The sequence below is a fragment of the Phalacrocorax carbo genome, chromosome 8 (assembly GCF_963921805.1).
Source record: "Phalacrocorax carbo chromosome 8, bPhaCar2.1, whole genome shotgun sequence".
Taxonomy (NCBI): Eukaryota; Metazoa; Chordata; class Aves; order Suliformes; family Phalacrocoracidae; genus Phalacrocorax; species Phalacrocorax carbo.
The window spans coordinates 7,672,362-7,685,501 of record NC_087520.1 but is presented as its reverse complement, the minus strand read 5'-3'; positions in this window follow the sequence as shown (position 1 = coordinate 7,685,501).

Below are 13,140 nucleotides of genomic sequence, written 5' to 3'. Positions count from 1 at the left end.
GTTATTCAACATCTTTATAAGTATTCTGGATAATGGGATCAAGTGTAGCCTGATGAAGTTTGCTGATGACACCAAATTGAGCGGGGAAGTAGGCACTCCAGAAGGGAGAGCTGCTCTGCAGGGAGATCTGGATAGGCTGGAAGAATGGGCCAAAAAGAACCTTATGAAGCTCAACAATGACAAGTGTAAGGCCTTGCACCTGGGAAAACATAATCCAGGAGTGCAACACAGATTGGGATCCACCTGGCTGGGGAGCAGCTCTGTGGAAAGGGACCTGGGGGTCCTGGTGGGCAGGAAGCTCAACATGAACGAACAGTGGCTGCTGTGGCCAAGAAGGCCAACAGGATGCTGGGTTGCATCAAAAAGAGCATCACCAACAGAGATAAAGAAGTCATTATCCCGCTCTACTCAGCGCTTGTCAGGCCACACCTGGAGTACTGTGTGCAGTTCTGGTCCCCTCTACACAAAAAGGATGTGGACAGGCTGGAAGGGGTCCAGAGAAGGGCCACCAAGATGATCGAAGGACTGGGAAGCTGCCATACAAGGGTAGGCTGGGAGAGCTGGGTTTGTTCAGCCTTGAGAAAAGGAGGCTCAGAGGGGAGCTCATCACCATGTACCAGTACTTAAGGGGTAGCTACAAAGAAGATGGAGACTCCCTTTTTACACGGAGTCCCATGGAGAAGACAAGGGGGAATGGATACAAGTTGCTCTTGGGGAGATTCCGATTGGACACCAGAGGGAAATTTTTCACAGTGAGGACAGTCACCATTGGAATAATCTCCCCAGGGAAGTGGTTGACTCGGCCACATGAGAAACCTTCAAGCTTTGGCTGGACAGGGTGCTGGGCCATCTTGTCTAGACTGTGCTCTTCCTAGAAAGGTTGGACTAGATGATCCCTGAGATCCCTTCCAACCTGTGACTCTGTGATTCTGTGAACATTGGATGTACTCAATCCAGGATGACCTCCTATTACAGGCACATTTTGTAGGCCAAAGATCTCACTTGACTAATGCAGATCTGGTTACCCAAGAGTCATCTACTGATGATAGCTCTCTCCTTGAAAATCCCCTCTGAGATAAAAATGCATTGACTGGACTAGCACCAGGGCAGTCCCTCATACCTCATCCTCTCCTCAGCTGGTAATAACGAGTTTCCTTGGATATTAAGGAGCAGGCTCTATCTCTACCAGTTGATGGGTTTTTCACTTCTAGTAGGTAAGGTTCTCCACTGGCAGAGGAAATATATTCTTCCTGCTGCTGGAGATCAAGTAATTATTACCCAGCCAGGACACATCTTCCTAAGGCCACCAAGTTTTGTCACAGTGTCAGTGATTACTCACTGGTAGAAGCAGGATGCTGCTCTGAAAAGAACGAGAGATCTGTATTCACACAATGAGGAAAGAGTTGTGAGATGGCAGCAACAAACAGACTTGCACTGGGGACATGTGAAATACTATGAAGCCATCTAAAGACACAGGGCAGGAGGAACGAAACTCCCACCAGCAACATACAAGGCAGGGAGGGTTTTGTGGCAGTTATAAGAGGAATGAGAGCTGTATTTCTACGATTAGAATACAAAACCTGTGGTCTCTGGGAAGCAAGGAAACCCCCAGTGATTCTTTATGCAGATGGTTGCTCCTCATTTAGATGAGCACCTCTGCCCAGCTCTTTGCTACCCTGGAAGTGGAACCATAGGTTAAATTGGGATATGTGTTCTCTCATCCTACAAAGGCAGAGTTGCAAAACATGCATATATATTTGAGTTAACCAATCTGAACACTGCTAGCAGTGCAGCTAGAGGACAAACCTTCTTGAGGCTCTGGTGACTGACCCTTACAGTTAATGGGAAGACACAAACTACTGTGAGGAGACTATACGACATGAGCTGCAGTCAGGTCCTTGTCCTTAGTCCTGGACTTTCTGAGGGATAGAGCCTCATTTAGAATGAAAATCTTTCTGCTCCAAAAGCTTCAGGATCTTCCATTTCTCTGTTGCCTCTTGCTTGCTCATCACTTTGCTGTGTCCCTCTCTGCTCTGTAGGGAGAGAGGTCATAGGTAGAATAATTCCTTCCTGCTTTACTAAGACATTTTCAGAATTATCTATCTTAGTGTAACCACACTGCATTTATCGGCTCAGCAAAAGACTGTTCCTAAGGTCTGTTTTCAGGCCAGAAAGGCCTGAAGAAGCCAGGGAGCAAATACGTGCCCTGAAGTCTGAACGTGTGGCCTCTAAAGATCATTTGTACACAATCTTCCCCAAATTTACAGGCCAAAGACAACAGTCAGTGTCCACTGGAGGTCAGCCTTGCGCCATAAAAAACCTGTGAAGGGAGTGAGGCAGCAGGGTGCCCTACGATTTCCAGCAGCCTTGGACGCTAAGTCTGTGTGTGTGGTGCACAGGGCACCCCAAGAGAGAACCTGTTCCAGCTCCTTCAGTGTTGATTTATGACTCTAGAGATTTTTCATGTTTTCATTTCCTTTTACCTCGCTCAAAAGTATCCAGTGCTCTGTTGCTGGATAAGCTCAGCAAGGTGGATGCATGTGCTGTTCAATCAGTACAGTACAGGATCACAGAAAACCAGGATGCTTCTCTGGTCCAAGCAGATGTGTGCAGTGGCACCACATAGCTAGTGAGTCAGAATTGGCCTGCTCATCCAAGCTGACCTGAAAAATACTCTCACTTCAGGGCAGTTCTTAATCTTTTGGTTTTGTTTCACAGGGGAGTGTCATCATAATTATATACAGATTGCACCCTCTGGATGAGAGATCAAGAGATTGATGCATGACCAACACAAGTACAAACCCAGACATACTTAATTCAGAGCCATATTCCTTGCCAGGGCCAATAATTAAGATTTTCTACACTGAACACCATTCAAAGAGTCACCTCCCCCTATTCCTTCTATAAGACCCTCCATGAAAGGCTCAACAAATATTTGATGGGAAACAAAATCCTTCTACAAGATCCCACAGGTGCCAGTGCAAACTCAGCACTGGCTCTACCAAGTCAAGTCAGCTCTTGGTAACTCATACATCTATACAAAAAATATGCATCAGGAATGTCTAAAGAGAAAACGGAGACTGAAGTGCTCAGCTGTGATCTCCTCAGGTTACTAATCCACACATAGGTCTGTGGCCCAGGTATTCCTTATTTCACCTTCATGGTGACATAATTTTTCTCTTGAGATTAAGGATGGCATAGCTGTCCTCTGCCCTGCCTCCAGTCAGGCCACATTTGAAGTGCAGGATACACATCGTCCACACTCACCAAAACGCAAAACTAAAATGACAGCTGGCATTGAACAAACCCTCTGTTGGCCCCTTCTTGTAGAAGCAGTAAGCATATGTTTCTTCTGTGTTGCTGTAATAGATAAAGAGCCATTCCTTTTCTGTTATTTTTCTAGCAGAACAATAGAAATATCGATCCCCACCATTGGCTTCTTTCTTGTGAATGATCAGTTATCTCTTGGTGTTAAACAAACTGCAATTATGCATTCTGAATAACCAGAAGATCCTAGGGTCAAGGTACCTTCTGATTTCTTACCTCTTATTCCCATTAGTATTCCTGTCTGCATGGCCTTGTGCACGCCACATCTTTCCAGCAAGAGAAAGGCAGTCTCCATCTCTCTGTCCTTCTCTGCTCATATTCACCTCCTGCCTCAGAGAACAACAAAGTTCTTTCTGAAGCCAGGCAGTTCTTAAGAGGGACTGGAACAGATGGAAAAGAAGAGACAGGGTGGGGGCACTGGAATAACTCAGTAATATTGTCTCTCTGTAATTTGGAAACAAGCCCAGTGTGGCCATGGCACTGGGGTCGTTAGTTGGAAGATGTGACCCTAACCAGCCCAGGACATTGGCAGCCCAGTGATGACACAGACAGTCAGAAACCAAGCAAGCAATGGGTAGGGACTGAGACAAGATGACTGTTGCCTTTGGCAAAGCCCATTTTTACATCAGACATCCTTGCAGCAGCCCTTGTGTGCTGCCATCTTGCTGCATATTGGAAACTGCGTTAGGAGCATAGGATGCACTGTTCTCGGTATGAACCATATTAGCCAATTACATACCAACAAGCTTAGGCCAAGGGGACATTCACATCCTTTGCTTTGCATATCTATCAGCTTTGCATGTAGAGGTGAAATAAGGTTAGTGAGGAAAGGAACACAAACCTCTGATTTTGTCCTCAGGATCCACCACTGGTCCTTCCTCTCAGAAGTCAGATATTTTAATTCCTTTTTGTTTATTTTAGGGTTTTTTTTGTTGGTGTCATATTCCCCGCTCCCCCCCACCCCCCACCCCCCACCCCCATCCTTTGCTGCAACATCTGTGATACCTACTACCTCAGGAAACGTAATGTGGCTTCACCTAGCTGTTTGGGAGCTCTGCAACTGATGAGCCATTACCACTTTTTTATAGGGTATTTATTTTCTTATGAACACTTCATACCTTCACAGTTAGGACTGAACCACTTACCTCTATCAATATATCACAGTAGCTAAAGCCCTAGTTTACTGCCAGGCTAGTCCAACTGTGGAACTTAGTAAGTGTGCTAAAGACAAAAGTTTTGAATCAGGGATATATTTAGCTGTCCATACTTAAAGAAGGATTGGAAGGAAAGGGAGAGTTTAGAAAATACCTAGGTAAAAATAGCTGTATGGAAGCAGGAAAGCTGCTAGTCTCTGTGAGCAGGACCCAATTTCATATGTCTTGGCTCATTTACTCCATTGATCTGCCCAGCACATTTCAGAGTCAAGATTTGCTCAGCCTTCCTAGGACTGTCTCTCTCTCCCCCTCTACAATACCCCAGCTGCCCTTGCTCTCCAATGCTGCAGGCTGAGTCCTGTTCATGACCCAGTGACAAACATCTGCCCTGGGCATAACTGGATAAAAAAATTCCTTTGCGGAAACACTGAGGGATACTGGTGCGTCACTCTTCAATGATGCTCTGAGGAAAATAGCACTTGTTTTAGAAATGCTAAAACAAAAAGGTTTATGGATATTGAGGGGGTTTTGTTAGTTTGATTCTGGCAGAAGCAGCTTTTTGATCCATTCATCAAGCTGCCTGCAGCTCCCATTTCAAGGCTGATGAAACTATAATAAACAGTGAGAAAAAAAAAAAGTCCTTTGAAAGGTGTATCCAGAGCAGTTTAATAAATAAAAGAAGGTTGGGAAAAAGAAGAAAAAACATCAGTGCAAGTTTTGGTTTCCCTCTGCTGTTCATTTTATAGCATAAATTTAAATAAATGAATTACACAGGTTAGTGGAATCACTCTTTCATTCTCAAATTCATTCTCTAAAACATCCTGCCTTTGAATTAATCTTTCTGCAATGGCTGATGTCTTGCCAGCTACCCTCCAAAGTGCCCCTTTGAAATATATGAGCATATCCATCAGGCTCTGCAGACCCCTAGAGTTTCTTTGAAAAAGTACATCCATTCCTGATTGATGAAAACTCTTTATAGAAACTCCAGTGAAATAAACTTCAACACAGCTAAGCACCTGGATGCCAGATAGCTCAGGTGACATGCTGGCCAGGCATCTGAAATATTATACTGTTCCCTTCCCACTGCCCATACAGAGAAGACCTTAGAGTTTGCCCCAAGCTTTTGCCTTTCATAGAGGAGACATTGCTCCTGGGCAGCTCCCTGGAGGTCTCAGTCCTATATTTGCTGCCAGTTGTTTCTCTGGTACGAGGGCAGCCTTCACTCATGCTGGGATTAGGTAAATGCCTTTTGCCGCGTTCTCTTTTCCATTTGGATTCAAGGACATCTGGCAAGCTGGGAGTTATCTCCAGTTCCTTGCTGGGTATTTTGTGCCATTGATCTCTGGAGTATAGCAATGAAGTTACTGCATTTCTTCCCAGTGCATTTTGGTTATCAAGGCCCGATAACATTCAGACTACAAGTCCAGGTGTGAGTTTCAACACTCTTCTTCCTGAAGCTCTCACCATATTCCATTAAGCTGCAGGAGCTCATCTTTGGGTCTGATTCTTTCTTCAGCTGATTTGGGTTAAGGCTCACAGACTCCTGCAGATAGCATTAAGATCCTGTTAGCAATAGAGAATACAAAGAAGGAACTGTAGACAGAGGAAAACATTAAAAGATGAGAAGTGGTGAAAGAATCAGAGAGAAGCAGGGGAAAAAGAAGAAAAGCCCGGCAGAGCAGAGATGGGAACTGAAAAGGAAAGGGAAAAAATAGGAAAATTAATAAATAATTGGAATAAGAATAAGGATGAAAGAAGAGGGGAGAAGGGGAAGGGGAAGGAAAGAAGAAGGGAGAAAAAAGGCCCAGAAATATGCGTCAAGAAAAATCCATGCTGGTTTTCACTAATGCTGCACCAGATGGAAATGGTATCAACAACAATAGAACCTCTGAGCTCCAGAACAATAGGTGAAATAATTCAAGCACCACTTTCAGATTAAAAAACAGTGAAAGGAATTTGATTTATTTCCCAGTTTTACTTTTCCTTCTATATATATAGAAAATAACCTCATCCACTTACTCACATTCTGTGGCTCATCACCACAAAAATATAAATAAAAGAATGAAACCACTCTTCAGTACAGACAGAAAATAAATCAGAGGCCTCAGTGCTTTCTCATTATTGCAGCTGGGTCCTGTCTTCACATTTATTTATTTTTAAATTTTCCCTCCCTCCTTGCACTCTGGAGACCATATCCGATAAAATGTTGGGTTATCAAGGTAACTGTGAATAATTCATGATTTAATTATAAAACATTTACACCAGAGCATTATTATCTTGCAACTAAAAAAACCCCAAATACTTAACGTCCTCCAACATTGATGGCAAACCTCTTGTGACTGCAATGTTGTTTACCACTAAAATTAAATTGAATTAATTTTCAATACCGCTTTTGTGCCTACTAGCACAGAATCACACGAAAAACACCCTCACATAATATGGAAACACAAAACACTTACTTTTATATATGTGTGTGTGTGTGTTTATGCACACACATATATATGGGATTCCTAGACATGCCCATAGAGGAGATTCAATTTCAGTCTTTCTCCCCCAGATAGACTCTGAGACATAACACACATAAGCTTTTACACTCAAGGGATGGACTCGGCGCGTGCTGGTGGGTTGTTACGATCCGCACACAGAGGCACACGTGCACACAGCTATAGGCACAGCTATCTGCCTAGACTGCAGAGACAGAGCTGTGCGCGTAGTGAGGAGTTGTGGTGACTCACGGAGGCAGACTGCCTCTCACAAGTGAAAACATAAGCATATGTGGAGAAGACGCACACAGACCTGCAGCACTCTGCACCATCCACCAAGGGACTGTGGAAGGATACAAGGTTTTCTTGCTCATACCCTTCCACTGCAAAGGGTGTATTTTCTTCCTTCATCCAAAAGGAGATCTTTGGTCAGATTCTGTTCTTGTTACAGCCTAGAGCTTACTTTGAAATCAATATAATACTATATTTCCATTTTACATTGGTGTCACCAAGATCAGGATTTGGCCTTGTATATGCACCCAAAATTAACACTGTCAAATGTGGCTATAAAGGCTCATAGGGAAGCATCTCTGATAATGCAAATCTCTAGTACAACAAGCATGACTTCTGCGGCCTGGATAATAGCTTCTCTGTCACCTTCTGTCTGGACATGAGGCCAGAGGAGCATCTGGGAAAATTCTTAAGGCCATGCCTTCAGTATGTGCTGATGATCCCTGGTTGTCACAATACTCTTGAGGGTTTAATGGGCATATACAGGACATCAAAAAGGCACTTGTTTGGTTTACAGAAACTGCCAGCTTGTTGCTAGAGAGAGCCAGATTTTTCAACAATGACTTCTTGTCTCCCTCAGCAAGACAGGATAATGGAGCACCACTAAAACATAACCCCACTAGACCACCATCTTTGTAAATGTGGGCTGCCACACTCCCAGCAAACCTTGGGCTGGCACAGCTGATGTTTAGCTACAGCCCCTGGGTTACCCCATGGTAGAAGAAAATCCCTCAGGCCAAATGCAGGAAAGAAAAACTGTTCTTTTTCCCCTTTCCCCCTCCTTTCCTCTTTGAATGCATTTGGTCCTTATAGAAAATTACCTGTGCTTTCTCACAAGCATATCTGAACCCAGACCAATACACTTAATGCTTTTCTGCATGGAAGAGAAGGCCAAGGGGTCATCTACCTCCCAGCAGATGGTAAAAGACCACATTAATCAAGGCAACATCTACAGCTGCCTTACAGCCAAAAGCAGCCATCCCCTCCCTGCGAGGGCTGGAAGCACGCTGCACATCCTGAACCGGTGAACACATCCCGGGAGATTTGGCACTAAGCTGATGGTAAACAAAATGACCCAGAGCCTGAGGTATTACAGTTTGTTTAACCACACACACCTTTGTAGAAGGTTTAGGAGGACTCTATCATTGTGATGTTTGAATCCTAATTGAAAACCAGGAATCTGGCCCCAGTCCCTCCCACACACACTGCACTGGTGTGGGATCTGGGAGGGGAGATGTGTGTGTCTGAGCATCTGCTTTGGGGCAACAAGGGGGATCACATCTCCAAAGAACCATGTTTACCTCCCATCACACATCAGCCCAGCAAACATCATGGGACTGTACAAGACCGATGGACACAGTGGGGATTGGATTTTGAATTTCAATTATCTATGCAAAGCCCATTTAGAAATCTGTCTGCTGTATGCAAGTGTCAATAAACACTCAGGAAATTTCATCTCTGCATCAAATTGCAAAATAGGAAAGGAAAAATACTTTGAAAACCAATATAGTCCTGTGTATGCAGTTGCCAGCAGTTGTCCTCTGGGGTGATTCTTGTAATTTGCTATGATTCTCTCAGCAAGTTGTCATTTATCACAATGACTATCACCAATATATGAGCTGAGGATGAACCCCTAAGAAGGTCTATTATCCTTAACCATGAAGCACAGAGGAGTCTTGTGTCAGGTATTGACCTCTGGGTACCTAACTCAGCTACACCACAGAGGATCTATGGTCAAGGGAATCATAGAATCATTAAGGTCAGAACACACCTCTAGGATCATCAAGTCCAACTGTCAATGCAACAGCCCCAGGCCTCCTAAACCATGTCCCAAGTCCCACAACTACACATTTTTTTAAATATCTCCAGGGACGGTGACTCCACCACCTCTCTGGGAAGCCTGTGCCAATGCCTGACCACACTTTCAGTAAAGAACTTTTTCCTAATATCGAGTCTAAACCTCCCCTGATGCAGCTTGAGGCCATTTCCTCTCATCCTATCACTAGTAACCTGGGGGAAGAGACCAACACCCACCTCACTACAACCTCCTTTCAGGTAGCTGTAGAAAGCAATAAGGTCTCCCCTCAGCCTTCTCTTCTCCAGGCTAAACACCCCCAGCTCCCTCAGCTGCTCCTCATCACACTTGTTCTCCAGACCCTTCTCCTGCTTCATTGCCCTTCTCTGGACATGCTCCAGGACCTCAATATCCTTCTTGTACTGAGGAGCCCAAAACTGAACAGAGTATTTGAGGTGTGGCCTCACCAGTGCTGAGTATAGGGGCATGATCCCTGCCCTGCTCCTGCTGGCCACACGATTCCTGATACAAGCCAGGATACGTTCGGCCTTCTTGGCCACTGGGCACACTGCTGGCTCATGTTCAGCTGGCTGTCACCCAGCACCCCCAGGTCCTTCTCTGCCAGGCAGCTTTCCAACCACTCTTCCCAAAGCCTGTAGCATTGCCTGGGGTTGTTGTGACCCAAGTGCAGGACCCTGCCCTTGGCCTTTTCAAACCTATACAATTGACCTTGACTCATCCAGCCAGCCTGTCCAGATCCTAACCTCAAGCACATCAACACTCCCATCCAATTTGGTGTCATCTGCAAACTTACTGAGGGTGCACTCAATCCCCTCATCCAGATCACTGATAAAGATATTAAACGAGACTGGCCCAAAAATGAGCCCTGGGGAACACTGATCGTGACCGGCCACCAACTGGATTTAGCTCCATTCACCACAGCTCTCTAGGCTTGGCCATCCAGACAGTTCTTTACCCAGCAAAGAATACACCTGTCTGGGCCACCAGCTTCTCTAGGAGGATGTTGTGGGAGAGAGTGTCAAAAGCTTTGCTAAAGTCCAGGTAGACAACATCCACAGCCTTTCCCTCATCCACTAGGTGGGTCATGTGGTCATAGGAGATTGGGTTTGTTAGGCAGGACCTGCCTTTCCTGAAGCCATGCTGGCTGGGCCTGATCCCCCGGTTGTCCTGCGCATGCCTGGTGAGCGCACTCAAGATGAACTCCATAGTCATCCCCAGTACTGAGGTCAGGCGGTCAGGCCTGTAGTTCCCCGGATCCTCCTTCTGGCCCTTCGTGTAGATGCGCATCACATTGGCAAACAGTTTGGATTACCAGATTCTCATGCCATATACTGTCCATGGAGGGAAGCGGTCCTAGTATTTAACTCTGAGCCATCAGTGGCCCTCTAAATGCTCAGGAGTCCCATCCCTGAGCATTCCATCTCAGTGTTGATGGTACAGTGCAGTGCCAGCATTAGGAAAACAACTAGACTGTCTATGAATGGTTATTACTACTACCTATGTGATCCTGCAGCTAAAGACCACAAATGATGGTGCTAGATGTTGTTCACGTCCCCCTCAAATACATAGCTATAGCATAGCCCCTTCCTTAAAGGAATTACTGTCTCAGAGAAAGGTTAATGTCAGCAGGTAAAGATAGATGGAGACCATGTAATGACAGACGATCTTGACCAGTGTTATAGAGTCTGAATGTACCAACAGCTTAACTAGCGTTAAACAGCTAGTTCCAGATGCTAAAGAGGTAACACCCCTTCAGCTGATCCATCATAACCATTTGGGCACAACCCACACGTGATTGCAAAACAGAGCTCTAGCTTAATGCATGAGGACAATAGCAGTACAAGGGGATGTGTTTTAGCTCACACATTTGCTTATATTCTTTCTGAATGCCTCTTCCTAACATTTGAGATCATCCAAGTATGAAAGTTTCCCAGTGAATATAGCTGAAGACTGCAGCATTTATTTCTTTCTGTAAGGACAAAGGGAGGATCATGTCCAAGCTGTTTCTCCTCAAATCATGGATCAATTGAGCAGCTCTGATGATGTCACTATCCCTGGCACTGGGACCTAATTCAAAATTACCTCAAATCTGAAAAATTGACTTTCACCATCAGCATTTAATGTCTTCTGTATCTTTCTTTTCCCAACAGAGAAAAAAAAAATCACCAAAAAAAAAAAAAAGAAAGAAAGAGAGAGGGAGAAGGAGATGGTTCAGATTCAACTGCAATTTAGCATTCATTTGCATTTTTAAATTAGTTAAGCTATGGACCGTTGCAAAGCAATGACAGAGAATTTTTGAAATAATTAGTCTACTGGGAGTGTAGAAATGGCTACACAGGCAGGTTGCACTGAAAGAGGAATGCTCAAACTGGGATTTGCACAGGCAAATTTACCATCACTCATATGGGGCCAGATCCAGCTCACCAGACACAGATCACTACTGTTCAGACAACTTCATCTGCACTAGACACTGACTATAGTCAGTGGAAAGAAAGGGATGTTTTTAGACTATGATTCATCTTATCCTAAAGTAAAAATCTAAATCAGGCCAGATGATTAGATACCTAAAGTGAGGCAAGATCAATCCCACCACTGTTGTTTTTAGTATAATCTTAAATTCTGCAGTCTCTCTGTATGCATCAATCTCTCCTCAGTGGGCTCCATACATCTTACCCCCTCTCCCTTCTTCTACAGTTCCTACCATGATTCTCTTATTGCCTGTAATGAGATGTATCCCTCTCCTAACGCCAGTGGAAAGTCATCATTGCTTCAGATCTGACAGTAAGCACTCAGGGAAGGAGGAAGTGGGGGGTCAGGGTGGGAATGAACTAAAGGGCCCCCAGTTTTGCCATAGAGACCTACTTTCCCTCAGCTCATAGAGGGGGATACAACAGCACTTCACTGTACAGTGTCAGTTGCTGGATATTCATCAATCTGACTTGAACTCATCGATTTTGTAATGCTTCTCGTATTTGTAGTTTGAGATGGGTGAATATTATAATGTCTCCTTCCTTGGATGGCAGAACATGGCAACATTAATGCTCACTTTGCTCAGTAATGGGAAGAGACCACTTGTGACTAAGCACTACTTTAGAAACACTGCACACTCAACCATCTTGAAAGCAACTGTCCATCAGTCGTTAGATGTTCTCGGTCTCATATCATTTTGCATTTGTCGTCCTTTGTTTGCTCCACTCCAAAAGTTGGCATCTCTTTCTCAGTGTCACTGCTACTTTTTGCTTAAATTTTCCCTCTGAGTGAACTGAAGCACAAGGAATATTCAGTGAATTTCCTAAACTCCAAATCCTTCACCTGATCTGAAACATCAACCCACAGTACATTTGTGTTTATCCAGCTTCATCACTGCTTTGTCCAAAAATGTGAAGACATTCTCTTCCAAAACAGCAACAGTCAGGCCCAGCAACTCACCATCAGGAATCAGTCGATGCGATGCGTCTGGCATGGTCACGTAGTATTCTCGGTACAGACAAAACATGAAATGATAAGGAGAGTGGAAGCTTTATCTCACCCCTACATTGACGAAAATATTTCTGATATTTCATTACATTTGTATCTCTCCATATTTAGAGATGTAATGAAAACTGAAGCCAAAATCACCAAATACATAAACCCCAAACACTTGCAGTTGGATGTCACTAATTATGTACCTATTAACCCCAGTGGGATCAACAGTTCAAAGAACACAGACACTAAACAGTTGTTTGCACTTATGGTACAGAAAATTGCATGCACCATCCATGGTAATTTTAAAGAAACAACAGGCTTAGGGCTGTTCCAGGTAATGGTTTGCTATCTCTCAAGCATAGTATGGGATTACAGAGCATCAACATTTTATAGACAATTAATCCATAATGATGTGTCATGTGGGTATATAAGAACCAGCCATTTTTAAAAAGCTTTACATCTTGTCTCCTTCCAAAGAGGCCCCTATGACTTGAAAATCATTCTACCTGCATCAAATGCATTAACTCTATGACCGCAAAATAGAGAACTCATTATTCTGACAACAAAGTGAGTACAACTGGATTTCCCTGAAGGATCCCAAACC